General features: G+C 36.6%; 1 protein-coding gene and 1 non-coding gene across 3 annotated transcripts in view; both read left to right on the forward strand.

Moving 5' to 3' along the window:
* The window catches only part of TENM3 (teneurin transmembrane protein 3), a 756,540-nt gene that overhangs the window by 148,871 nt on the left and 590,169 nt on the right, over positions 1-17,500 (forward strand). The window lies entirely within an intron of this gene.
* LOC128650659 (U6 spliceosomal RNA) lies at positions 4,557-4,659 on the forward strand. Its single transcript, XR_008400929.1, has one exon. It is a non-coding gene; the product is annotated as a U6 spliceosomal RNA (small nuclear RNA).

The raw sequence follows: 17,500 nt of genomic DNA on the forward strand, positions 1-17,500 counted from the left end.
GAACATTGGAATGTGAAATATTCATATTTTCATGAGAATATGCGATTGGATTTGTGCAGGAATAAGGTGTTAGGTCCCCCTCCCTCTTTTTTCTCTCCATTGACTTCTATAGGGGAATACGTGAACGCACACTCAATATTCTGATTTCAGATTTTTGTGCTTGTCGGGTAAGCATGAGAGCGAAAACGGTTTACTTTAAACTCGTTATATGAGCACAACCCGACAAAAGCAAAAATCTTCTAGCGCAATTAATGCAAATCTCATATAAGTAAGTAAAAATAGAAAAATATTGGGTGTTAAAATTTACAGAAACAGTAATGATAAATAAGTGTGACAGGCTTCTGCTGATGTGGTAGAGCCAAAATAAGAATGTTTATGGATCAGGAGTAGGAATTAAAGGGTTATGAAACCCAATTTTTTGTTTAAAGATACTAAGATAATAAAGAAAAATTGATACTAGGAGTAAACTATAAATTTGCTTAAAATTGGATTCTTTATCTGAATCCTAAACAAAAAAAATAGGTTTCATTTCCCTTTAAAGGGACAGGGAAAACTATAAAATACTGGAAAATGAACACACAAATGCCCCATGATTCTCTGTTAAGGGACATAAAAGTAAAATTTAAAAAATGAGTTGCTTAGTTGAGAGCTGAAATTTGACTAGAGGCATTTTTGCAAAACCACTACCATTACCAAAATGACATCTGGGAAATATTATTGCATATTGTGGTAATTGCATGCTGTGGTAACCTTTCTTGTGTACTCATTTTCTCACGTGTACACTTGTACTGTATGTTCTTTTAATTGGGACTTTTTGTTTCCATGTATGTTTTTTTGTGAGATACCATAAATGGCTGAGGGTATTATGGATATAATAAGGTATTGTATTTCTTTAAAGGAACACTGAACCCATTTTTTTTCTTTCATGAATCAGAGCATGAAATTGTAAGCATCTTTCTAATTTACTCCTATTATCAATTTTTCTTTGTTAACTTGCTTATCTTTATTTTAAAAGCAGGAATGTAAATCTTAGCAGCCATCCCATTTTAGGTTCAGCACCATGGATAGCGCTTTTCTTATTAGAGGCTTACATTTACTCACCAATAAGCAAGCATAACCCAGGTTCTCAACCAAAAATGGGCCGGCTCTTATGCATCACCTTCCTGCTTTTTAAATAAACATAGCAAGAGAACAAAGAAAAATTGATAATAGGAGTAAATTAGAAAGTTGCTTAAAATTGCACGCTGTATCTGAATCATGAAAGAAAAAAAATGTGAGTTTAGTGTCCCTTTAATTCTTCTTCTTTTTTTAAATTCCCCTAAATTTTACATTTAGCAATGTTGTTTGTTACGGCACATATACACAGTCTGATTTTTACTACATTGTATTAATTCCTTGGCTGTCAGAGTGGGCTGTGACAAACTGCACAACACCCCTCTCTGGTAGCCAAAGGATTAACTGTGAAGACTGTAAATTCTGTTACTTTAAAAATTCAGTTTCTAAATCTTTGATAGTTAAAGGGAAGGTCAATTTTCATGTGAAAGTGCCCGGGTTTAAAAAAACTATTAAAAACAGGGGCACTTTCATTAATGAAAATTGACATAGCACCGTATTTTAAAAATACTTACCTTGTTCTTCTAAAACGCCGGATCCGATGCCCCGCCTGCTTCTTCCTGGTTTACTTACCCAGCAATCACGAAACCGCTTCCTCCAATCACGTCGTTGCCTCTGGAAATGATTACCCCGGGGGGAAGCTGTGATTGGAGGATGCCGGAATCGTCATGGCTGACGTATAAAGAAGCTTCCGACGGGCTAGTGAAGCACTGGAGCGGCTTCAAGAAGTAAAGGTAAGTATATTTTTAAAAAACGGCTGAAATGTCAATTTTCATGTTTTAATAGTTTTTTTTTTAAAAAAACCGGGCCCTTTCACATGAAAATTAACCTTCACTTTAAAAAGCGTGAAAAAAAAATTTAAGAACACCCCACTCTGCTAAAGTACTTATCATGATTTAAATAAAGCTTTCCATTAAAAAATGCAAAACATTCATATAAATAAAATACTTTTGTTATCGAATTACCCTCTTTCTCTTGTCATTTTTTTGAAATGCACTTCAGGAGAGTATAGTGAGGTGGGTTTAGGAGTTTGAACGTGTCTTGAGCACTATATGTACAGCATTGTTGCAAACACTGCTGCCATTTAGTGCTGTAGAAAAATGCACACTCCTGAACCTACCTCTGTATTGCTGTCATGGATGGAAAGGAGCTAAGTATTAACAAATGATACTAGGAGAAAGTGGCTACTATGAACAGAAAGATAAACTGATAAATGTTTTAAGGACAATACACTCTGAAGTTTCATTTTTAATTTCATGTCCATTATTAACTTTTTTTTCCCATGTAGACATTGATTAACGTGGTCTTTATATAGTGCTCTTTTGTGCAGAACGTATAGATGTGTGTTAGTTAATGGGACAGTTCACCCAAAATTTTTCTCCACTTTAAATTATTCCCAATGATCCTTTTACCTGCTAGAGTGTATTAAATTGGTTACAAGTAGCCCCTTTACTCCTATTTCAGCATTTGAAATAGCTGATTTAGCCTGTGGTATCGCCACCTATACTGAACAAATTAATACTGGAGTATAGGCTATTGAATAGCCTAAGTATACACAGCCAGCAGAAGAGATTACACTCTCAGTGGGATGCAGGATAGTTAAGTAATAAAATTATCATTTTCCATTGTTCTCTCTATGTATTGAGCTTTGGTGTTCCAGCCAAATAAAAGATAAGGAAGCAAGTCTGTTTACACAAACTTAGAACATAATGAGATCTGATATCACCTGTAAGTTCAACCCATTGTAATAAGCTGTGGTTTCAAAGCACAAAATCAGCTACTTCATATACACAAATAAGCATGAAAATGGAATTTCTCAAATTTTTTATACTCTGCAGTTGGTATAACAAGTCATTTAAAATACATTAATGGAAAAACAATTTTACAGTGTACTGTCCCTTTAATGTCCCTTGTACACATTAAAGTCAAGTGATGACTAGGGATGGGCGAATGTGTAAATTTTCAAATTTCGAATGTAGAACGAATGTTATTACCGAAATTCGAATTCTAAATCCGAATGTCGATAAGAACGAATATTCTTAAAAATTCGAAAATCGAATGTTATTTAGTTTTTGAATGTCACTTTCGAATTTGAATGTTTATAATTATATCGAATGTCCACATTCGAAATTTCAAATTTAACATTCTATTTAACAAATACTATTCAGAAATTCAATAGTTCATGTGGTAGGGCGGGAATCTAGTAAATTGATACATAATAGATACAAATATATCATTTCAAATGTTTCCATATAGAATATTGCATAATTCAAATATTACATTTAAAGAAAGCATTAGAAATAGTATTACAAACATATAAATTCGAATTTTTCGAATTCGAATATAAATTCGAATTTTTCGAATTCGAATATTGCATAATTCGAATATTAGATTTAAAGAAAAAGCATTAGAAATACTATTACAATCTAAATTCAAATTTTTCGAATTGGAATACACGTATTGCATAATTCGAATATTACATTTAAAATAAAAGCATTAGAAATACTATTACAATCTAAATTTGAATTTTTCGAATATTGCATAATTCGAATATTACATTTAATAAAAAAAAGCATTAGAAATAACATTACAATCTAAATTCAAATTTTTCGAAAATAATATTTTTGAATGTAATCGTAAAATTCGAAACCGAACATTCGAAAATCGAATGTTAGAATGTTACGTAAACATTCAAAATTCGATTCGAACGAACAAATGTGTTAAAATTCGTGCCGTTTTTCGAATGTTGCGAAACATTCGCCCATCCCTAGTGATGACAATGAGGTAAACTATTCATCATTTGTATTTATGAAACTTGCAGTATTTGTACCTAGTTAGTGTATGATAAACAATGATACTTACAAATGGCTGCCGAGAACAAAAATAAGTTAACTTCCTCATACTTCTTTGTCAGACCATTTGCTGTGGATTTATAAAGAACTATTTTGTAGACTTACTAAAGGAAATCACCAGTTTACTGACAACTAACTGCTCTCTAGCACACATACTGCAGTTATCATTTTATAGTTCAGTCGTCTTTTGTATGTGGCATATTATCTCCCCCCAAGCTGATAACCCTGCTAAACACGTGTATCTTTATTTTTCTTTTTTTCTTTCTTATCAGATGTAGCAAGTTTCACCTCTGACTGAAACCCTTTGATAAATTTGCCGTCATTAGAAATCTTTGCTTTTATGTAAACTGTTTTATTTTGCACTGCATTAAAATATAATTGGTCTAAACTGTGTTCCAATTATGTTTTTGTTGTTGCTAACATACAGATTATTTTTTTCCTATGACAAATGATCTATATTGCTCTTGATTGCATTTTTCTACGTGTGAATATGATACTAATTTAATATAGCGCAGACCTCAGCTTATCATGTTGTTTGACCATTTTGAAAGAAACATTAGTGACTGCATATTAAATATAGTTTTGCTGTGTTAGCTTTGACAGCTTATAAAGTAAAATTGGAAAGATACAGAGAAGATTAGCTTGCCCTCCGTGCAAGGCAGACAGGCATATTCCTGATGCATTCTATATTGTTGTTATAGATTAATTAATAATTTAGGCTTGGAACAAATCCAGAAAATCTGGAAAATTCAAGTTTCTCTATTGACAGGATGATCTCCACTTTTAAAGGGCAATTGTTAGCGCTGCGGAATGTGTTGGCGCTCTACAATAACCGATAATAATAATAATTGTACTCCAAAAATTTCTGTCATCTAAAGAGTGCAGAATTTAAGATTATTAGAAAACAAACATACTGAGAAAAGGTTAAGAGTAAAAGCATTTAAATGAACACTGCCATTTAGTGTACTTTTCACAAATCTTTATTGGCAAGTTCCTCTGCTTTAGTGAAGGAGATAGACATTCCTCTACAAGTATGACAAGCAAACATTGCTTATTGAGGACAAGAAAATAATTTCAAACAAAAACATGAAATATATTTTAAAAATGCAATCTTTTAGATCAGTGATGGCCAACTTCCTAGCACATAGGGGTCGCATATCAATATTTTAAAAGCCTTAAGGGCCACATATAAATGTATGACCATTAAACAAATAAGTAATACATTTCCTACAAATGTTCAGTGCCACAAGGCCAGATTTAGGTAAGATTGCAGGGTACTTTGTCTGCTGTTCTTCCCTGCAGAGGGCTCATTTGAGTTGTGCTCACACCAAAGCACCAATTTATTTTTGGCCACAAAAACTATGGTTTGCATTGTTCTGCGTTTTTGTTAACATGTAGCCCGTGGAAAGCTAGTTGGACATCCCTGTTTTGGATAAAACAGGGAACAAGTTGACTCAAATGTCCATTTAATTAACCAGTCATGGGGGCATATTTATCAAGCTCCCCGGTGCTCCATAACCTGTCCGCCTGCTCTGAGGCGGCGGACAGAAATCAACCTGATCGAATATGATCAGGTTGATTGACACCCCTGCTTGCGGCCGATTGTCCGCGAATCTGCAGGGGCGGCATTGCACCAGCAGTTAACAAGAACTGCTGGTGCAATGATAAATGCCGACAGAGTATGCTCTCGGCATTTATCGATTTGCAGGGGACATGATCCACTATATTGGATCATGTCCGTTCGCGCCATATTAAATAGGCCCTATGGTCTTGGACTATTTATGTATCCTCAGACTTTCCTTTGACATCTGAAAGGACCTACTCAAAATGGAGAATGTTTCAGACACTACCCCATATTTCTACTCATTACTTCTCTCTAATACCTCTCTAATTCATCCTTGCAGTATATGCCATTACTGTCAGTACATACTGACAATTCCCTGCTCCCTATCACATTCATACTTTAAAATGTGAAAAAAAAAAGAACCTTAATGAACTTGACGAATTCTGTAGAGGTCTTTTTACCACATGATTTTGTTATTTTAAGCTATTCTATTTTATAGATTGAAACCTTTATAAAGAATCTGTTATGGACTCACACCTTCTCAATCACAGTGTTACTTTCCCTTTGAAATAATATGATATTCTCAAATTTTTCATCTTTTAAAACATACTGACCCCTTATCCATAAATGTATTAAATATTTCCCAACTCGTTCTCATTATTTCTTGGTAAACAGTTTTTGTCTTTGTAATATATATATATTTTCAAATGCTTAAAAATAACACACCAAAAATATTATATAAAGAACAGTTGTTGAAAGGGCCATAGTACATATTAATCCAGTAGACCTTGCATACGATTTTTGTACAAATAAAATGTATCAGAATTTGCTTTAATACAGGGAGTGCAGAATTATTAGGCAAGTTGTATTTTTGAGGATTAATTTTATTATTGAACAACAACCATGTTCTCAATGAACCCAAAAAACTAATTAATATCAAAGCTGAATAGTTTTGGAAGTAGTTTTTAGTTTGTTTTTAGTTATAGCTATTTTAGGGGGATATCTGTGTGTGCAGGTGACTATTACTGTGCATAATTATTAGGCAACTTAACAAAAAACAAATATATACCCATTTCAATTATTTATTTTTACCAGTGAAACCAATATAACATCTCTACATTCACAAATATACATTTCTGACATTCAAAAACAAAACAAAAACAAATCAGTGACCAATATAGCCACCTTTCTTTGCAAGGACACTCAAAAGCCTGCCATCCATGGATTCTGTCAGTGTTTTGATCTGTTCACCATCAACATTGCGTGCAGCAGCAACCACAGCCTCCCAGACACTGTTCAGAGAGGTGTACTGTTTTCCCTCCTTGTAAATCTCACATTTGATGATGGACCACAGGTTCTCAATGGGGTTCAGATCAGGTGAACAAGGAGGCCATGTCATTAGATTTTCTTCTTTTATACCCTTTCTTGCCAGCCACGCTGTGGAGTACTTGGACGCGTGTGATGGAGCATTGTCCTGCATGAAAATCATGTTTTTCTTGAAGGATGCAGACTTCTTCCTGTACCACTGCTTGAAGAAGGTGTCTTCCAGAAACTGGCAGTAGGACTGGGAGTTGAGCTTGACTCCATCCTCAACCCGAAAAGGCCCCACAAGCTCATCTTTGATGATACCAGCCCAAACCAGTACTCCACCTCCACCTTGCTGGCGTCTGAGTCGGACTGGAGCTCTCTGCCCTTTACCAATCCAGCCACGGGCCCATCCATCTGGCCCATCAAGACTCACTCTCATTTCATCAGTCCATAAAACCTTAGAAAAATCAGTCTTGAGATATTTCTTGGCCCAGTCTTGACGTTTCAGCTTGTGTGTCTTGTTCAGTGGTGGTCGTCTTTCAGCCTTTCTTACCTTGGCCATGTCTCTGAGTATTGCACACCTTGTGCTTTTGGGCACTCCAGTGATGTTGCAGCTCTGAAATATGGCCAAACTGGTGGCAAGTGGCATCTTGGCAGCTGCACGCTTGACTTTTCTCAGTTCATGGGCAGTTATTTTGCGCCTTGGTTTTTCCACACGCTTCTTGCGACCCTGTTGACTATTTTGAATGAAACGCTTGATTGATCGATGATCACGCTTCAAAAGCTTTGCAATTTTAAGAGTGCTGCATCCCTCTGCAAGATATCTCACTATTTTTGACTTTTCTGAGCCTGTCAAGTCCTTCTTTTGACCCATTTTGCCAAAGGAAAGGAAGTTGCCTAATAATTATGCACACCTGATATAGGGTGTTGATGTCATTAGACCACACCCCTTCTCATTACAGAGATGCACATCACCTAATATGCTTAATTGGTAGTAGGCTTTCGAGCCTATACAGCTTGGAGTAAGACAACATGCATAAAGAGGATGATGTGGTCAAAATACTCATTTGCCTAATAATTCTGCACTCCCTGTATTGTATGTTGAAAAATACGGTATGTTGGCAAAAGTTCTAAAGTTGATACATCATAGCTTTAATTTCCCACCAAAACCTTTGCCTTCCAGGATATCACTTTACATATACTAAATTCCCCCAATGTTTTATTATTTTAGGACTCTGTATTATTATTTAGGACATTTTAGGCAACAATACACATTCTAAAAGATGAGACGTTAAACAAATAGTGAGCCATTAATCTATCTGTTCTATATCATTATTTTGCTTGTTTTTGTGATGGCATAATTGCCTCAGAAAGTGCTATGAATAACTATTTTAGCTCACACTTCAGCATTACAGATTTATCTACAAGATGTTTTAAAGGGACAGTCTAGTCAAAATTAAACTTTCATGATTCCAATAGGGCATACAATTTTAAACAACTTTCCAATTTACTTTTATCATTAAATTTGGTTTGTTCTCTTGGTATACTTTGTGGAAAGCTAAACCTAGGTAGGCTCATATGCTAATTTCTAAGCCGTTGAACTGCCTCTTATCTATGTGCAATTTGACAGTTAAACACTGCTAGTTCATGTGTGTCATATAGAGAACATTGTGCTCACTTCCGTGCAGTTATTAAGAGTCAGCACTGACTGGCTAAAATGCATGTCTGTCAAAAGAACTGTGATAAGGGGCAGGCTGCAGAGGCTTAGAAACAAGGTAATCACAGAGGTAAAAAGTATATTTATAATTGTGTTGATTATGCAAAACTGGTAAATGGGTAATAAAGGAATGATCTATATTTTTAATAAATACAAAAAAGTTTGCAGTACACTGTCCCTTTAAGTAATGTAAGTTACCAGACACAACAATATCAGTGTACGTGTTACATTTATTTTACGTTATACATACAAGATGCCTTTTTACAACCATATTGTCTGTATCAACCTCTTACAGACCTCTCAATTCTGCTTTCTCTTGTTGAAGCAGTTGAACCACTATGTGTTGTGAAGAAGTATAGGAAGTGAAAGAATACGAACCCGAGTGAGTCATTTATCACAAATGCAAACATGGCATCATGAGCTCTATGAAATTGACTCTCTTTGCTATGTGAAATTGCTTTTTTCCCCATATGAAAAATGTCTCTCTTTTTCATGAAAATATTATGTTCCTACTCATTGTGCCATGACATTGTCGAGAACTAATGGCTTCGATTTTTTTTTTTTGTGTGTGTAGAAAACTCATTTAAATGGTCTTATGAAAAAGATATTTTATTGTCAGAATGCGTTTTTTTTCTAGTGTAGTATTGGATATGTGTGTGTATGTAACTATGTGTAATATATATATATATATATATATATATATATATATATAGATACTAGGGCTAGGGGGCACTCAGAATGCTAATGGGTACCGTGTTATATGCTAGCAATCCTAAAAATTATATATATTATACTAGAAAGAAAGAGCTCTACCAAATTCTAGAGAGCTAAAGCGGATTACAGGCCACACCATATCACACCCACACTATATTAATAAAGGAGATATCCTAAACAGGTATCCTGAACATATATATATATATATTTATTAAAAACAAAGCAAAAAACAGATACTGTGAAAGTGGCCAATAACACAATTCAAGTGTAGTGCACTACCAACAGGAAATTTTTCTAGCATGCTATGGATTATTGAGCCGGCTCATAAAAGTTCATCTCTGCTACCTGGCACTTGAGTGTTAATACACGCTCCGGTTGTTAGTGAACAAAAATGCCGTCCTTGATTCTCCTTAATTATTTTATTACTGATCCGGTACCGGATTTCAAAGATATATGCGAGAGTCAATGTGTGGCAAATAAACAACCAGTCGCTCCAATCACATATGCTGCATTACAGCAATCCTCAGGGTGCAAGGCTTACTGCTGCACGGCTTACCTTCACTTCATTCACACACTCAATGGGTATTACCAGACAGGATCCCTTCCGCGGTGTGTCTCACTGTGATGTGTACGGCCGATGCAGCTCTTCACTTGCCCAGATTGTAACACTTGATATTGTTATCACCAACCTCACAGCTGTTTCACCATGCTGGCGTCCTCCACGCTGTGTCTGTTCCAAACATTATGCGTTTCGCCCCTCCCCCTTTCCGGGCTGAGCTCAGGGCTTCATCAGATGTGTCAGGTTAGACAGCTGAGCTGGATTTTAAACACTTGTGCGGATACAATGTTACAACCCCTTCTAAGGTTTCTTAAAGGGGACTGATGTTATGCATGTTAATACATTGGCTTCAAATTGATAACAGCATTTAAATACAAACAACTAAACTATATATTTGTGGCTATTTACAATTCCCAAACTTTTATGTTGTGGAAATTACAATACAGATGATGACAGTCAGCACTAACATTTCTACTTTAACATCGATTAGCAGATAAGTAGTTCACTATACCATACAGTGCTACAATTTGTATTGATTTATTCTTAGACACATGATAAAACGTATCTTTTCCACAATGTTTAGTAGGATTACAGAGTATTTACAGAAAACAAGAAAATTCAATTTTTTCATTCAAGCCCAGAGGAGAGAGGGTGTTGAGTCTATACATCCAATGTGACTCATGTTGGAGTAATAGTTGATCAACATTACCCCCTCTCCTTCTGGGCTTGATATGCTCAATACCTAGTACCCTGAGATGAGAGAAGTCAGAGTTGTGCATTGTTTGGAAATGTCTAGCCACCGGGCTATCTGACTCCTTATCCTTAATGCTATCTCTGTGTTCTCTCACCCGTTCCTTTAGTTCTCGTGTAGTTTTCCCAATGTAAAATTTGGGCGACGAGCAGTGTAACATATAAATAACATTTGTGGTGTTACAGATTATTCTTTCATTTATGTGATATGACCTACCTGAATATTCTGTGCAAAAACTTGAGGCTTTAACTATGTACTTGCAGTACACACATCTACCACAAGGTTCACACCCTTTCCTAGTCTGTGCTTGTATTAGCCAATTTTTGGGAGTATCTCTTTGGCACACACTATGGACTAATCTGTCTTTTATACTTGGTGCTCTCTTAGCGGTGAGAAGAGGATATTTAGAAATATATTTGGCAATAGAATTATCATTGGACAGAATGTGCCAATGTTTTTTAAGAATATCACGCAATTTATTCCAATGGGTATTGTATTTAGTGATAAGACAGATTTCATTATCTCCTTTTGGTTTTTCAACTGCCTTATATAGTAATTCATTTCTTGGTGTCTGCCTAGCTCTCAACCTGCCTTTTCTCACCTGGTTTCTAGAGTAACCCCTCTGAAGAAATCTCTGCGCCATATCACTGGCCTGACTTTCAAAATCTGACTCAGTGGAACAGCATCTCTTGAGCCTCAAGAACTGTCCCACCGGAATGCCATTTTTGAGGGCTCCAGGATGATGGCTGGAGGCATTTAACAAATTATTAGTTGCTGTTTCCTTCCGAAACACTTTAGTTTTTAATGATCCATTCTCAATAGTCAATTTGAGATCCAAAAAGGTGGCTTCCTTATCGCTAATTTGATGAGTTAAGAACAAGTTCCTATTGTTCTTGTTCAATATCTCAACAAATTTGTCTGCTGATTCTACATCCCCTTTCCACAGCACTAGGATGACATCCTAGTGTTGTGGGATTATTCCTTCTTAATAAAGAAAGGGAATTCAGCACTCTTTTAATGTGAACACTTTCCATAAAAAGTTACACGCAAACCCATTCATGCATATTCTTAAGATATGAAACATTTAGGATACATCATATTGCACATGAAATTTCACACCTAATGTTACAATCTTATGTGAGCTGATTATAGACCTATACAATCATAGTATTAAACAGAGAAGCCTGTATTATTGTAATGTGCTTAAAAATAATGACAGGAAGACAACCGTCCATTTAAATGGTGAAAGTAGCCATATTGGGCATGGAGGGATAAACGCAGAACCCAAAAATTCCGGTAAGTTCAACCGCGGTATCCATCGCACTTAAGGTTAGACCGGACAGTATTAGAACTATGAAAGTCAGTGTTGTAATGCTTACGTGACCAAAATAACCAATCTTGGTCCAATCTAAGATTTTCCCTTCGTCCCAGTCTGGGAACGGGATCCAGGTTTTTATCTCTAGTTTTTCCAGGGTCTGACCTTCAAAGCAGTATCCTTATCCTTTGGATCAAGAGGACATGGTCATAACGATCATAGACCTGAAGGATGTGTATTTATTGCTCCCATGATTCGAGATCTTCTCAAGTTTATTAATCTCATCATCCTAGAAATACTTTTGGGTCTTGGGATATAGCAATGGTGCCTTTCTGTACAATATATGGTTCAGGTGTTCTCCTTCCTTGGAGCATTTTCTCTTTCAAGAGATCTTACCCAATCTTTTTTTGATAGATGGGGAATACTGGCGTGGCCTAGTGGTTAGAACCGATGCTTCTGGAATGTAAGGTTGTGAGTTTGAATCCGGCTCGGTATGTCTGCTTTGCATACATGACCATCTATATGTTTTAAAAATGAATCTGGATAAGAGTTCCCTTGTTCCATTCCCAAGGGTGATTTTTTTTGGAGGACCTTAATAGATTCTCTATATTGGAGAAGATTCTATCAGAGGTCAGCTAATCAAGGATTTATTCCTTTTTCTGTCGCTGCTGTCTTCGATCCGGTCAACAGCAAGCCTTAATGGCCTGGTTGATAACTTGCCTATCTTGCAAGGGTTGAGATTTTGAATCTAACTGCAGTTGATTTTCCCTTCACTTTTCAGTGACTCTATGTATGGAGGGAATTGGTCTTATGGTTTCCATGGACATCATTCACCTTTTGCTATTTTCCATACAATGGAGATCCTTCTGATCTGTCTAAGGAGATAGATCTAGATCAATCATCAAGAGATTTTCTTCCGTGGGGATTTTTCTGGAGTATCTGTCTCAGGGCGCGTGCTTCTGGAGACATTCCTGGGTGATATGATCACAGACGCCAGCCTACTGGGCTGGGAAGCAGTCTTGAACTCATTTAAGGCATGGAAGTGTCTGCCTTCCTCTTTAACATCTTGGAGTTGAAAGAGATTTGCTTTGTTTTGATGGCTTGACCTCAGTTGTCTTTAACTTGTTTCCAGTCGGACTAGGTCTCCTCAGTAGCTTATGTCAGTGACCATGCTGTCTAAAGCACTGTATTAATCCTAGTGTCTCTTTGGAGGTGTGGGCTCGTTCACTCTAGAATCCAGTTAACTATGCGGTGCATGGATATTATTTAATACAGAGGGACTTGGAGTTCCTTAGTCATAGGAGGTGACTTGGATTGTCTGTGAACGGGGGCTCACGATAGTGGTTTATCATTTACTTTCCAGGGGTGTACAACTGGGATTTGGATTCTGAACAGACAGATATTTCACCCGGGGAGTGGGACTCTCCTCCCGGAGGTGCTCTCCGGGCATACCTTTACAATGGGTGGTTCCTAGAATGGATTTTTAAGGGGGGCTCGGCAGAACACCAAGCTTCCAAGTTAGTTCATGATCTAGTGATCCGTAGACCGTTCTGATATATGTTCTGCTGGTGTTCCTGGGATTTCAATTTGGCATCCCTGTTTCCTCAGTTTGCTTCCTTTTACGAGTTATTGCTCATGTCAAACATGAGAGAGCATCAGTAATTCTGATAGTTCCTGTGTGGCCTCGCAGGATTGGGTAGGCAGTCCTAGCTGAGAAACGTCTATCTCACCTTGGAAGTTTCTTCTGAGGAAGGACCTTTTAATTCAGGGTCTTTTCCTTCTCCCAAATATCATTTCTCAGAATCTGACTGCTTGGAGAGTGGACGCTTAGTTCGGTTTAAGCGGTCTTTGAGATCAGGTTTCTGACTTGTAGACTTTTTCTTGAAACATTTACCATAGGATATGGCATAAATGTCTTTATTGTGTGAATCGGTAGGCTATTCTAGAAATAGGGTCAGGATTCTTAGTATTTGCCCTTTCTACGGGACGGTCTGGAGTTTCACGAGTCAGTTCTCTGAAGGGTCAGATTTCTGCATTATCTTTCTTGCTGCATAAGCGTCTGGAGGGCGTGCCAGATGTGACATTTTTTTGTCAGGCCTCGGTCAGAATCAGTCCTGTGTTTGTCTATTGCTCCTCCTGGGAGCCTTATCTTTTGTTCTTAATGTTTTGCAGCAAGCTACGTTGGGACCATTGCATTCCATAGATATTATTGATTATCTTGGAAGGTTTTGTTTATTTTTGCTATCACTTCTGTTTGGAGATTGTCGGAACTCTCAGCTTTGCAGTGTGATTCGCCTTATCTTATCTTTCATGCCGATAAGGCGGTCCTTTGTACTAAGTTAGGTCCATTTCTAAAGTAAAATTGTTGTTCCTTCTATTTGTCGTAGTTCCTCTTTTCTGAAGAACATTTGTTGCACAACTTGGTGGTTGTGAGTGCTTTACAATTTTATTTACAGACAACTATGGATTTCTCCAGTCTTCTGTCCTGTTGGTTTGTTTCTATGGGAAGCGTAAGGGTCAGAAAGCTTCTGTGACTTCTCTTTCTCTCTGGTTGAGAAGTATAATTGATTTTGCTTATGAGACTGCTGGGCAGCAGTCTCCTGAGAGAATTACAGCTTTTTCCACTAGAGCTGTCTCTTCTTGGGTTTTCAAAATTGAAGCTTCTGTAGATTGGATTTTCAAAATTGAAGCTTCTGTGGAATGGATTTTCAAGACTGCAACTTGGTCCCTATCAAAATTTTACAAATTGGATTATTTTGCCTCGACTGAGGTTCTTTTGAGAGAGAGGTTCTTCAAGCAGTGGTGCCTTCTGTTTAGGTTACCTGTCTTGTCACTCCCTAATCATCTGTGTCCTCTAGCTTGGGTATTGATTCCCAACAGTAATTGATGATTCCGTGGACTCACTGTGTCTTAAGAAAGAAAACAAAATGTATGCTTTCCTGATAAATTTATTTATTTCTTGACACGGTGAGTCCACGGCCCTCCCTGTTTTTCAGACAGTTTATATATATATATATATATATATATATATATATATATATATATATATATATATATATATATATATATATATATATATATATATATAAATTCAGGCACCTCTGCACCTTGTGTTATTTCCTTTCTTTCCTTTTCGTTCGGTTGAATGACTGGGGGTTGTGGGAAGGGAAGTGATACTTAACTTTAGCTTTGCTGTGGTGCTATTTGCCTCCTCCTGCTGGCCAGGAGTGATATTCCCCAACAGTAATTGATTTATCAGGTAAGCATTAATTTTGTTTTTCCCCTTTAACACTTTAACAAATCACTAACCAGTGGTACGAACAAAACTTCTAATAATAAAAGATCAATGTTTAACACCTTTGTGGTGTCACCCTTAAGCTTGACATGTTATCGCCAATTTAAAGGGACATTAAACACTAATATAAAATTATAAATCGTATGTATAAAAAAAAAGTCTGCAATATACTTTCATTATTTATTATGTCCCCTTTTCCTGCAATTCCATTCTGAAATTGTGAGCTTTTCCGTTCCTGTTAGAAAGTGCAGAACACTGTTAAATACAGCACAACCATTGGCTGCACACTCTCTAGTGACCTATTTATAATTGTCCCTAGTTGGCCATAGCAGAGAAGGTAACCAAGTTACTACATGGCAGCTCCCATTGTATTATAGACACTAAAACTTTACACTTATTTTGTCACTATTAAAACAACTAATGCAACTTTAAAAAATACATCTACATATTATTCTCAATCGTTCCTTTGAATGCATCATTCTATCTAGCATTTATCTAGTGTTTAATGTCCCTTTAATAGCTGGTGGGAAATGAATATATCAATTTATAGTGAAATAGCAAATGCTTTAGTAGACTAACATTGAATAAAGAGAAATTCTAATGCAAACATAACACTCTTATTCTTTGAAGCAGATATTTTTTTAATAACAGATTCTGGCTTTGTTTAACCCTCATATATTTGCCAAACATGTAAATAAAGTCGCTGTTAAATGCCACAAGCCATGCAGCTTCTAAGCAGGACACAGAGGTGTAAACTAATGAGACTGGCAATCCTGATTGGGTAACCAGCTGTGTCCTGCTTGGGATCTTTAGTAAGCTAGGGTTGGTTATCCAGATATGACATGTTCTTTACAAGTAAGATCACATAATCTAAACATTATAATGTCCCTTTAAAGGGGCAGTCTAGTCAAAATTAAACTTTCATGATTCAGTTAGGGCATGCAATTTTAAACAACTTTCCAATTTACTTTTATCATCAAATTTGCTTTGCTCTCTTGGTATTCCAAGTTGAAAGCTAAACCTAGGTAGGCTCTTATGCTGATTTCTAAGCCCTTGAAGGCCTTCTCTTATTTCAGTGCATTTTTACAGTTTTTCATAGCTAGAGGGCATTTGTTTATGTGTGCCATATAGATAACATTGTGCTCACGCCCCCTGGAGTTACCTAGGAGTCAGCACTGATTGGCTAAAATGCAAGATAATCACAGAGGTAAAAAGTATATTAATATAATTGTGTTGGTTTTGCAAAACTGGGGAATGGGAAATAAAGGGTTTATCTATCTTTTTAAACAAAAACAAAAAGGAGTAGACCGTCCCTTTAAGACCACTATGCTTATATTCAGACATATTATCTGTAAAATAATCATAAACTATAAAATGAAATGGTCCCCTATTAGGTAGCATATATTTTTAGATCGGCATGACGCACTCTAAGTCTCCAGTTACTTCTGTTCTAAAAAAGTGATGCCATTAATCTCTTCCATTCTCATGGGGATTCTAAGATTGTTCCCCAAGAGGATAAGTTTAAGGTGGTAGCTTACATCAAGTGGTGCAATATTAAGAGATCTCCACATCTATAAATCATACATTCATTCTTACACATGAGTTTAAAGCTAGCATTGACCATTAAAACAAGGGGGAAACATTATTTTTGAAATGGAAGGCTCCATTTATGAAGTTGAATGTGCTTAATCATGTGGAACAACTTGTGGCAAATAAAGTCTTCTTATCTACTGTCAGAAAACCATATTTTAAATATAGAATTAAGATTCGATCTGAGATGTACATGTAGGAATAATGAATGTATTACTGCTGGCTTTAATCTATTCGTCCAGAGACCTCTACTTCAATGATATCAACTTAAAACAGGACCGAGCCGTCTAAATTAGTGACAGTGGAAAATCAAAGTGTGGGTCTCCTGTGCACTTTGTGCTCCATGCATGTAGTATTTACCATTTCATGAATGCTGTGTATCCTTTTCTGAATTTCAGATGTGGCTTGCAGAATCAAAATCTTCTGCGCTAAATAATATTTTATGACTGCTCAGCAGGACACTCTGTGTTTTAGTGGAAGGGATTTTATTTCCAATAAGCAGAGCCACACAGGTTTTCCGGGCAAGATTATTTGTATCTTTTTTTCCCCTTGCATTTGCTGAGTATATTTGTCGTGGGCGCATTGGTGACATGAATCATGCTGTCACAAGACCATTAGGAACACACCGAAGCGGCTATCCTCATGTTGAAAGGATGCAGCAAGCTGACTAGAAGACACATCAGGCTCTCCCTGCCTCTCACTAGACCTGGGATTCCTATTGT

This window comes from Bombina bombina, chromosome 2 (genome assembly GCF_027579735.1).
Source record: "Bombina bombina isolate aBomBom1 chromosome 2, aBomBom1.pri, whole genome shotgun sequence".
NCBI classification, from domain to species: domain Eukaryota; kingdom Metazoa; phylum Chordata; class Amphibia; order Anura; family Bombinatoridae; genus Bombina; species Bombina bombina.